The sequence below is a fragment of the Eschscholzia californica genome, unplaced genomic scaffold (assembly GCF_041429995.1).
Source record: "Eschscholzia californica isolate CP2 unplaced genomic scaffold, dmEscCali1.0.p SCAF_5, whole genome shotgun sequence".
In the NCBI taxonomy this organism is placed as follows: Eukaryota; Viridiplantae; Streptophyta; class Magnoliopsida; order Ranunculales; family Papaveraceae; genus Eschscholzia; species Eschscholzia californica.
In genome coordinates, this window is record NW_028238472.1 from 34,654,616 (window position 1) to 34,667,177 (window position 12,562).

Consider the following 12,562-nt stretch of genomic DNA (forward strand, 5'->3'; position numbering starts at 1 on the left):
GGTTTATGTGAAACCATTTTTGTTTATCTGACTTCAATTGTTACTGTATATATATGATAAATCTATTCGGACTTCTTGAACGACCGTGAGATAAACCGGCTAGATTAACTGAACTTGAATAATCAAGTCGGTGGTATTGGTGGTGGTGTTTTTTTTTTTTTTTTGTTGAAACATTGGTGGTGGTGTTTGGTAGAAGGGATAGTAATTTTAAATCTCTTCGTTGTTGATTTGGAAGCTAAAATAGTCATTTCTCTAGTTTGAGTGAAGAATTGAGCTACATGATTTTAATTTGACATTTTTTTAGGGTTTGTGAGAGAAATTGGGAAAGGAGTTTTTGGAAGAAGAAGAATAAGTGAAACAAAGAAAGCTCGCGAGGAGTCAGGGAATTGATAAAACATTTTAGAGAGAAATAGAAGTGGTATTCCTATGGATGGGAATGAGACCGAGAGAGATAGAAGCAGTGAAAGAGATGGAGAGAATCATCTCGAGAGAAGGAGATTAGGGGCCGAAAATCAAAAGATTTAATTTTCGGACTAAAAATGAATATGTCCCTAAGCCCAATATAGTTGACAAAAGTCTGTATGCCCTGGAGAATTTTCTTTATTCTCCAAAGTCGCGTCCTTATTATAATAGATGGCTGTATTGAATTGATCTCTGCCACGTCATTAATTCATCACCTCTCCTTCCTACAAGAAGACAAAAAGTTGGGGAAACACATATGTGCAGTAAACCATCAGGTAAATGATCTAACACTCTAAACCCCAAATAAATTAGTGACTTAAAGAAAAATCTCGAGAGAATAAAGACTTAGTCAGTTATATATGTTGGACGGAGTTAGTACCAGTGAGGAAGAACAATGTTGGAATTCTATCCCCAAGAAGTAATAGAGAGACCCCAATTGTTTCATTGCAAATACCTTTCCAAGATCAGTAACCAATCTGGTAATCAAAACCCCACTTGACCTAATGAGTATAATATCATCTACATAGAGAATGAAGATCAATAGATGGTCATTTATATGATACACAAACATTGATGTGTCTGGGGAACTTTGTACAAAACCCAATTGGATAAGATAAGTGGTTATCCTTTTGAACTAGGCTCTAGGGGCCTGCTTGAGCCCATAGAGAGATTTGTGCAAATGACATACCAAATCAGGTTGTTGAGGGTCTTTAAACCCATGAGGTTGCTTCATATCAACATTCTCTGTCAAATCTCCATGGAGGGAGGCATTTGACACATCCAGCTGATGAATAAGCCATTGATGTGTAACAGCAAGTGTGAGAACCGCTCTTATAGTCTGAATTTTGACAACAAGACTGAAAGTTTCTTGATAGTCAAGTCCTTGCTGGTTATAACCCTGGGACACAAGCCTAGCTTTGTATCTCTCTAGAGAACCATCTGACTTGTATTTCACCTTACATATCCATTTACTCCCACGAACATTCATTTGAGGTAAACTAGGAGTCAAAGTCCAGGTTGGTTCTGAAGGAGAGCTTGGTATTCTGCCCTCATTGCTTGAAGCCAGTGCTCAGATTTAACAGCCTCCTTATAGGGTTTGAGCTCATGAATGAGAGAGATAGTAGCTATTTAGGAAATAAGTAGAACATGAGGAATACTGAAGTGGGTCACATGATCAGAAATGTCTTCTGGTTTGGTGATCCAACTCTTAGGTCTTGTCTGCATATGACGAGTATTCGCATTTGAGAGTATGAAGAGGGTACGGAAGGTTCACTTAAAGATGGTGAACTATCTGAAGTGGGGAAAGGACAAATTTCTTTAATGGCAATTAAGAGGAGGAGGAAGAAGAAGAGGTGGATGGGACCTCTTGATCATTTAAGGAGTAGTCAGTACGATAAGAAGGGATGGATGGGATTGAACTTGAAGCAAGAGGTAGTAAGGGCAAGATGGTATAAACCAATTCCTTGTCTGAGGATGAAGTAGAGATGGGAGTGGTGTTTTCAGCAAATGGAAATGAGGACTCATCGAATATAACATGTCTACAGACATATTCTTTGTTAGTAGACAAGTCAAGGCATTTACATAGCCTTTATGAGTGGGTTGTGCCCAATGAACACACATTTGGCAAACCTATGACTTAGTTTATCAATCCTGACATCTCTCTTTTCAACAAAAAAAAATCCTGACATCTCCTAAATATGGGTAACAAATTGATCCAAATACTTCAATCATAGAATAGGGATTTGTCTATTCTTTCTCCCAGCTTTCCCATTTGCTCTGAAGTATAGGGACAAGAGCTTTTATATAGAATGTCACATTTGTTCAAATTCGTCTGAAACTCTCCCTTGGCCAACTGAGACGCTCCATCACTTTGAAAACACTTATGGGTACTGAAAGTAACTTTTGCTTTTGAAAATGTCGAAAACCAAGAGTATCTGATCTAAACTTTATAGGATATATGCAAAAGAACCTACTGAAATCATCTATGAACAATATGTAGTACCTAACACCTATTTTTGTGGTGACAAGAGTTGGTCCCCAAATGTCACAATGAATGATTTCAAGAGGACATGCTCTTAGACAATGGGAATGGCAATCTCTGGCTTTTTGCATTGGATATTGCATTGTGGATTTGTTCGTATGACCTTTGATATTAAATAGTATCCCCTTAGCTAATCGTAATTTATTTTGTCTAACCTCAGTGAGTTTGACCAACTCATGGTTTCAACCACTAACATTGTCTGTCCTCTTCATCAAAAAAAAAAAAAACATTGTCTGTCATTCCTTCCATGACCCTAACTAAAAGTTCTGAAATGATAATTGAATTTTCTCCCGCTTCCCTTCTCATTTTTCACTCATCATGTAGGAAAATTGGCAAAAGAAAATAAAAATTTTAGGTTAACAGGCCAGTACATAAAGAAATGTGAAAATGATGAATTGATTCTAAGTCGAAATTTTGTGCAACTACGCACTGTATGATGGCAGCAATGTATGACAGATTTACTACCCAACCACGCGCAATGTTGTGGATAGACTTCCAGACCAAGATTTATTTGGCTCGTGACAAATTGGTTCGGGATTTATAAAAGTCCTCTTCGTTCTCTTAAGAGTGTTGAAGCAGACGACCAACCATATAGAAGCACAAGTAGGAACTAGGGAATAACGCAAAGAGCTACACATTGTAGGATTCAACCCAGAAATCCTTAACCCACCAACCCACTTGAGAATAAACAGACCACCACTATAAGCTGACTTGGGATCTGATCCGCGACAAAACAACTCACATATGATCCCTGGTCAAGTTAGAGGGATTCCAATTTCCAACCGAGTATCGGCTAGTTTAAGAACCTAGCTTGAGCTGTGGCGGTAAATACAACTGTTCTGTTGTAGTGTTTTGGAGCCCTAACGTTTTTTTGGTTGTGGAATGGGAAATGTTTTAGGATTTGGGCATAAGATGATTGTATTATTGTCACACGTTACAAGTACAACATGCAAGACGGCAAGAGACCTATAATGGAGGTCAGTTACCAGAACTAATCATGATGAAATAAGTAAACGAAGACATGAAATTCTGCAACAATGGTGTTGCAGGAATGATAAAGTAAATACCTTCTTTACCATTTATGATCAATTTTTATTCCTTTTTCATTGCCACAAGGAATAGGCTTCAGTCGTTTGTCGCAACTTCCAGTTGCCCCAGTTCTCTCGTCAATAGTATTAGTGCGCATCCAAGTAGTCTTAGTCATGAGACTTCCTTCTCCATGTAAGACTATTCGATGTATCCACATAGTAGAACAATCGTCGACTTGATAAAGAGCCTGAACAAACATAAACAATGAAACAATAGATTTATATCAATCACAACTGTTGATTTTGGAATATTAAATAATTGCCTGGGTCTGACTCCTACGAATCTAACTTATCCTAGTCAGAGGCACAATAGTCGTCTTAGTAATTCAAGGAATCAGGCTACAATCCAAACTTATTTATGTTTTGACTCAAATGGACCCAAAATGCCCAAATTAAAGTATAAGTCACGAGACAGACAAAATCAAGCATGTTCAGTCTTCGGTCAATTCAGATCACGAGTCATAACTCCAACACGAGTTAGAGAAAAAAATACAAACCCTATTTAAGCACACGGTGCAACTGCATAGGGTACATAATTCACTAACATAACCAAATCGACACAACAAACTATTCTTATAGCACCAAAAAAAAAATTATTCTCTTCACTTTCGGATTTTGCACTATTTTCTATTTTCATGATTCCAACAACAATGATTTGCATAATAAATATGACCTACCTAAATGTACTGTGTTGCCTTTAAAGGAGACTTAAGCAGTTTAGTAAGGAAAAACTGTGGACCTTGTATAGATGTAAAACCTACCCTATAAGAATGTTGATCATGCATGACAAATGAGAACCCAGTCGTTAGAAAAGCAGAGATGCATGGCCAAACTAACTTACACAGGCAAACAATTAAACGATATAACCTGTGGTGACAAGACAGAAAAAGCAGAGTAAGAACAATTTCAGTCATAGTAAGAGAGTCCATGGCAACTTACCAAAATCATTTGATCTTGTTGATAAATTTGCTCTTGTCATTTTATGTTGCAGAGGGTTCTTTGAGAAATGATGATGTTATTGTTGCAACCAGAGAGATGCAGAAAGCTAACTATTTCAGCTTCGTGATGTTGCTAAAAATGGTGCTATTAGATAGATTACCAGATAATGTCACATTCTTGATGCCCCATGACCGGACTTTATCGAAGATTTCAATACCGGAAAATGCAGTTGGTGAGTTTTTGTCGAGACACTCAATTCCTTCTCCTCTGCTATTCGACTACTTAGAACATTTTCCTACTGGTTCGTTGATCCCAGCCTCGAAACAGAACTTCATGCTTCAAGTTTCTAATGGTGGAAGGAGAAGCTTTCGTCTCAATAATGTTCGGATTACTAGCCCTAATATCTGCACTGCCGTGATGTCAATCAGATGTCATGGGATAGATGGAGTGCTTCTCTCAGAATCTGAACAGAACACAACTACACTTCCTTCACCCACTTGTATATCGAGTCCAAATAATGGGCCAGCGGCTACTGCAAGTCCATCACCACCCTCGCCACCTTCATCGGGAACCCTCAATCTGGTTCCTTCAATCGCCCCAATGCCCATTAATTTCGACACAAGATCGAAGAAATCAGGATGTTCACGACTGCTTGCTTCAATGCTACTAGCCTCCATTCGAACCTGTGTGATACTAGCACTGGTAACAATTCCAAGTATAGGAGACAGCATTTTGGAACTTATGTCACAAAACTTATCCAACTAATTGATCTAACTTGAGATTTAGAACATACTTCTCATTCGAATTTGAGCTGCTATGTTGCTGTTGAAATCAAAAATCATACCAGGATAAAAAAAGAATGTTATAGTAAATCAAATTAGAAGTTCGCATACTTTATTGCCCCCTGCTTCCTGCACAGAAAGTCTAAAGTCAAAATGTCATGTTTAAGAAAATATATAATATTTGATGAAGCATCAACTAATAATCAAATTCTGAAATTGAAATGTTGTAAGGGAACTCATAGGTTCTATAAAGCACTAATCGACAGATTAGACAAATTTAGCATCAGTTGTTGTTCAATGGATACATGACATACAGGAAAAGAAAACAGTCTTCCAACTGAAAAAAAGACCTACTTAATCAAAGCACACAAACCTATAGATTATTGGTTCTCTCTCCTACAGTACACAAAACATACACCATAAAATAGTACAAAGACAGTAGAAAATATTAGCTGTCAAGCTCACTGCAGCAGAGAAGCACAAAGGTCCCAGCTACTGTGGCCGCATACACCCCTGACAGTTAAATATTGGTCGAAATGACAAGAAAAAGTCACAAGTATAAACCGACACGGTGACTAGAAAATTCAGCTTTAATGAATTTTGAACATCATTCTACTAATGGGTTAGAGTCTGCCCATATATACGGGTCTCCGAATCAGTGTACCACATTTCAGTGGCCACTCTGCAATGATTCCCCTACTTGCTGATCCTTGTCGCTCAAATATTGTTCATTCCTGACTTCGGATCCTTTGGGGTTTCCTCCAAGTCTCTCCTGCAAAACAACAGCCCGTGAATAATTTCAAGAAAAAGGTTTCGTTGGTAGAGCTAGTCTGTCTATCTCTCTGAGTCTCGAGTAACATGGAACTTCTAAGAAGATGGTAACAGTGAGAAATACTGGGATACTATACCATATAATACTATTCAAACAAAGGGATGCAAGGAATCAGATGATGCAATCATAGAATCACGTCAATGTGGAACAAGTATAATCGAGACAGAGACCAATGTCACATGGGGATCCCTCTGGTATGTGGTGCAGGAAAGCGTATGTGGTACGCTACCACGTTCATTTTGCACCTCTTTGGTAAAACATTTTGGGCACCAGGACGTTTGAAAACCCTTTCCTAACCATATATATATGTGTGTGTGTGTGTGTGTGTGTGTGTATATATATGTATTTCATCATTAATGCACAGTATATACCTAAACTCAAACGATTATATCCACAAAAAGGTAAACTCTTAAATATTTTAAAAGTCAACTGAAATTCTTCTGGTTAACCACTAAACTAGCTGATAATCCTTTAGAAATTTACGAAAATCTTGGAATATTAAGGTTGCATTGTGAAATGCTAAATATGAAAATATGAAATCGCAATACTATCTTAAAGCTGGAAGTGAGATCCATAATGTTGTTGTATGCGAGGGGATAGAGTTTATGCACAGACGCAGACCCTAAGTAGTTTGGCCGACCCACCCGAGTAACTCCTGGATCAGATCAGGACTCAAGGTAACTGAGCCAGTCCTCATGCCTACCTCCAAGTCAAGTATTTCCCATGAGGGAGAGAGAGAGAGGGGGAGAGAGAGAGAGAGAGAGAGAGGGAGAGAGTTCTTCTTAACAAGAAAGAAAGATAAGGAGCTGCTGCTGTAAAGGAGCTAAGAACAACAGCTGCAGTGAAGTAGATGCAACAACTTATGGCAGTAGAAGTGAATGCAGCAGTTTACTGAAGTTGTAATAGCAACATCTTGCTGTGCAACAGCTTTAAAAACAACTCCGCTTCTTTTGTTTATATAATTAGTAGATATATATATATAAATAGTTTCTAAGGCGGTCGATCCCGACTGGGGGGTCGAGATCATGGGGTAGTAGATCCTGCGTCGATCTCATCCCCACATACTTAGCACTGGCCATGATTCTTGTTTGCAAGGTTCAATTTCAGATTTTCTTTTCACTAAAACTTGATGCTTTCCTTTTTAAAATTTGTGGCATGCATCGTGTAGAATCAGAAAATGGGACAAGCCTCTCCTACAGTCACAAGAATTATTGAAAACTTCGATCTTATATTATATAATACAGTATGTATATTGTATAAATCTGTAAATATAATACGAGAGAAAATATAGGTTACTTCAGAAAAAGCAACTGCTAGATATACTCCACCTTGAGAGACGTGTTCTGGGAGAGAAGCTGTTCATACTCGCTTCTCATTCGACTAACATCTGATTTGAGATTGGAGTTTTCGCCCTTCAAACCTCTACACGTTGAGCGAGCTCCTCACATTCGGCCTGAAACTCACAGCAACAAGTCAAGAGTCAACAAACCATGAAGAAAACAACGCCAGACAGAGCGAGAATAAAAACATATAATGGCACACATCGTACCTGCTTACGTAACCTGGAACGACGGGCTGATTCCCTGTTTGACTGCTTTCTTCTCTGCCTTTTAAGTTCTCTTTCATCCTGAAGTCAACATAAGGTGCATTAGCAGGAAGTACATAAAAGATAACATAATCAGATAACTTTTACAAGTAGAAGCATGCCTTTGTAATAGTTCCTTGTCCGTGCATTTTCTTTTCTTTCTTTGGAAATGTTTGTCTATGTACTCGTATTAAATGTTCACAGGTAGGTGTGGACAGTAAGCCGAAAAGAAATAAACAATAGTACTTCTCAATGCATGTCTCAACCATCATTTTCCAACTCAAATTCAAAAGAAAGGGGTGTCTTTTATCAGGTTGAAAGAGCTGACAAGGCCAGGTCTCAAGTGGTATGACTCACGGCGATCAATAACGGAAAGAGTTGACGTCTTTGGTAATTGAATAGGCCCCCAGTCACACAGGTCAAAATTGGCTGAGCACCATACTAAAACCAGTACCTATTTCTTACTTTATATGTGAAGGGGAAACTGTGTTTTTCATCATCAAATGACCTCCTTAACCAATTGCAGCGTAATATCGAAGATGATTATTAATAATATCCTTTGAAGACTATAACTCTTTATTTGTAAAATTTCCAAGCATGAGAACATGAATAAGTCATAAAACAACCAGTGCAACTTTAATAGCGTGACAAAAGTCGTAAAGAGATTTCTCCCAATGCAAAATACAGAGAAAAGAGGAACAACCTCGTGGAGATTATTTTCTTTACCTCTTTTCTAATGAAAATTGTGAAGAAAACAAAAATGATTGGGCAAAAAAAGAGAGCTTTATTCTCAAGCTTATTGACTAAAGAGTAATTAATGGGAAGACATTAGTTTCCGAAACGTTCAAGCCCGCCATAAATGCTGGGCAAAGTAAAATTCCTTGATAAATAGAGATGGACGGAAGTTCACATTTCAACCCCTTAAAATCTAGGATCTAATCCTCATGTTTACAGTTCGAGCCATAATGATTTGCTGAATACCTTATACTTAAGAATGTAAATACAAACTGCAGCAGAGCTGCAGGAGAATGAAACACTGACCATAAATAAATTCTCTATGTCATCACTTCTAAATTGACCTATAGCAAAAAACAATTATGGCCCTACATAAAGATGGTAAAATGTATAAAACCTCACAGCTAAGTCCAAGATTATGTATAACCTGTATCCAATGCTCAGCTGGACCACCACCCATAGGAACCACTGTTCCAGTAACAGGTGCAGGGACTTTCCCACGTGCTGGAGGAATAGCTGATGGAGTTGGAACTCCCCAATAGTCCATCCCGATATTTAAGTTGGTGGTTGGACCAGCAACACCTCCAGGAAGAGCAGCTGGTGGCATGGGCATCATAGGAATTGTTGTATTCAATACCGAATTTTGTGGAGTACCAGATACTTCATTACGGGAGCCAGGGGCGGAACTGCCATTTCGAGATGATTCACCTGAAAGGAAAGTAACGGTAATTTTGTTACCTGTAACAACGATGATTATAGCCATGATGACCTATGAATCAATTACGAGTATACCTTCATCTTTTCCATTGTGTGCCTTATGTTGGGAATCCTGCAAAAGAGATAAAAGTATGAATATGGCATATCTGGACATAAAGGATGAAATCAATATTTAGGTGCTTTGAACATCCTCAAAGTTCATGTCAGATCAGCACTTAAAGCTATCCAACTTTTGCTTATTAGGGCCCCCTGCTATTGAGCATATTGTTAGAAAATACCAATTTGACCCTCATCAGCACGGTGCCAGATTTAGTCAAAAACATGTTACATCAAGTGTGTAGAACAAATTATGCATTCATACAAAGGGCATGGCACATAAGTACGTAACTGATTTGAGTAGTAGAAAATCATACTCTGGACGAATTCCAGTCCCCAAACAAGTTTCAAGCCACCAAAAGAACGGGTCTCTTCACATAGGGATACAGATGAAAAAAAGACATTTATGAACCATCATCGTCTAACTATATCCTGGTCATAGAGCACACTTGATCCTAAAGAAAATACCCAGTAAGATATATAATTAAAGGCTTCTACTACCTCCTCAGTGACCTTTACTCCGACCCACTAATACCTAGCCTAAAGAAAAAAATACTGATAATTAGAGCAATATAGATACCACGGCGTCAAGTCGCAAAAACTGAATAACTTACATTCTGGGAATTGGCATCACTTCCTTCACTTGAACCTCCACTACCACTCTCAGCACTGCAGATTTCAGGTTTTGATTCATGTACCAACTAGATTAGTCACTATAAATATTTGAGATCATAAACTTTTCATGGTTCTCTGCGAAGAAAGTTTAGCACACCTTTGTGAATAAGCTCCATTAGCAGAAGCTCCTGATGTTTTACCCATTTCATTATTGCTCTTGCCTGTAAGCATATTCAAACTGCCTAAACTGTCTTTTGATCTCTTGAGTGGACTTTTGCCATCTGATGACTTGGCATCTGCTTCGGCACCACCAGGCATAGCTCCCTATATAGAAAATCTCACGTTACTCTTCACATAGTCAAAGCAATGCAGGTCTTATGAGTCACAGATAAAACTAAGATTTGGATCACTCACAGAAACTTCAGCAGTGCCATTTGGAGACGGCATAGCGTAAGGACTGAAAGGAAGTGACCCCTGTGTAAAATTTAAGTGTCACCATGGATTAGCATAATTGACAATTGCATATTGAGCAATGCGACCTCTTAGACATGATAAGATAAAGGCAGTACCGGAGGCATAGATGGATGAGCATAAATTCCTCCATGGGGATACATTAAATATGGCGGTGGTGGGGTCCCATATGGAGGCATAAGATGCTGCAAAGACCATAACTTTCATCAGCGACAACTAATAGTAACAAAATACAGAAGTAAGCTGCCTTATATTTTTAGCTTTCCAATATATTATCAGAAGTCAAGCAGAACCACAATATTGCTCGTCATGCGTCATATTGAGAGCGATCAACAAAATGATGAAAAATGAACAAATTGAGCACCACTAGCTACCCAGAGTAATTCCTAAGAGAAGCGCCCTCCCCAGATAGGAGCCACTAAATTAACCTTCTGCTAATGACAAATAAAACCCAATGCATATAGGTATTTTCTACAAAGATATTCTAGACATTTCTTGTTTTCTTGAAAATATACTCCAAACCTATCATTAACAGTACATCTGCTTTTTATTAAGTGTAGAGAAGATTTGACCAAACAGAGCACCTATTCCATATGCAGATGAAGCATTATTTTCAATACCCACAGCAATCACAAAGAAAGTGATGCAGAAGAACTCAAGCTTGGTTCATACAAAGACACTAAGTTGCATAAAGAGATTGAATGTTTTACAACAACTGCACAACAAACCAAGGTCAGATGTTTAAGCGAAACCCACCATACTGCGGAGTTTTGGGGCATTAAGCCAGAAAACCCTCCCGCTATAACCCAGGTAGAAATCTGGAGAGTTTATTAAAAAAACTTTAATAGGTTTTTCTTTCTTCCCATCCACAGTTACCTTTTTTATCAATAGAATTTAGACCATGATGAGCAGCCATGAGATAAGATTTATCAAATTAAACCATTACGTAAATAAACAAATTTGTCTTCAATCTACTCATCAACGTTACATATCACTATTGAAATACTAAAGCTATACCTGAGCTCCCCACATATAAGGATGAGCTTGGGGACTAGATGCAACTGATGAATGAAAGTATCCAGGTGGTGGAATCGGGGAATAAGCCTATTTCCAAAACAAAACCAACTTTAATGAACAATAGATAATAGAAAAGTTAAACAATAGAAAATGCCCTTTAGGTTGCCATTAAAAAAAAGTGTTACTAAGATTACAAATCCAGTAAAGAAACCACCTGAAATCCAGACCAATCTGGATAAACTGCAGCAGCAGTAGTCGCCGGAGGTTGCTGCTGCTGTTCCTGAACAATAACATCAGCAATAACACAAGTAATTGGGTAAAGGAATTCAAATGGAACTGATACGAAAACTACTAAGACGTTTATATATATATATATATATATATATATATATATATATATATAGAGAGAGAGAGAGAGAGAGAGAGAGAGGGAGAAGAATAAATCGACCTGCGAATTAGATGGTTTTGACGCCTTAGACGTTGAATCACCCTCGGCGCTCCCCATGATTCAACAACACCCCCCTCAAATTCTTTCAAGAAACCCTACAAATAATGGATTTCATATCTAAAGTGAGAAAATCACAAGAAACCCTGGATAATACAAAATGAACAGATTTTAATTATACAAGAGTAAGAATTTATAACCAAATTTCAGTCATTTAGTTCAAATTCATTAACATTAGACAACCAATACTAACCAATTCATGGATAAATCAGCTAATAAATTAGGGCAAATTTCACAAGACGAGTTAACTTAGCCCTGGATTTCGAAGATCAAATGAATCAATGAAGCTTGAAAGATTAGGGTTTTGATCAAACTAAACTGCGTTTCGTTCTCTAGAGAGAGAGAGAGTACGAGAACGCAATAGAAAAAAAACCTCTCGTTCTCGTCAAATTCAGTAGCAGCTTCGTCCCCAATACGGTCCACGATAAAATGTCTGCCATTCGTATCTGAATGACCGCATGAATACGTGCGTAGAAGACAATTCTATAGGCACCCTCATTTGGCTATAGGCACCATAGTTCCTTTTAACTTATGCTTTTTTCTCAGAATGCATAGGTTTGATACAAGACCAAGAAGCCACGCCACCCCCATAGCTATAGTGGTTGGATCTCTCTTCTCAGGCTCATGAAGTCTTGAGATCGTGGAAGCAGTTTATCATCAAGATTTACCAAGTGTAA

The 12,562-nt window shown here is 38.1% G+C and overlaps 1 pseudogene across 1 annotated transcript; it reads right to left on the bottom strand.

The window, feature by feature from the left end:
* Window positions 1–5,558: 5,558 nt before the first annotated feature.
* On the bottom strand, window positions 5,559–12,323 carry LOC147538806 (bZIP transcription factor 1-B-like; annotated as a pseudogene). The gene is made up of 13 exons (XR_015225620.1): window positions 12,079–12,323; window positions 11,829–11,923; window positions 11,595–11,660; window positions 11,381–11,467; window positions 10,462–10,548; window positions 10,307–10,366; window positions 10,050–10,216; window positions 9,892–9,946; window positions 9,257–9,293; window positions 8,892–9,172; window positions 7,694–7,771; window positions 7,473–7,597; window positions 5,559–6,084 (listed from the first exon to the last, which is right to left on the bottom strand). The product of XR_015225620.1 is annotated as a bZIP transcription factor 1-B-like (transcript).
* Window positions 12,324–12,562: the final 239 nt, after the last annotated feature.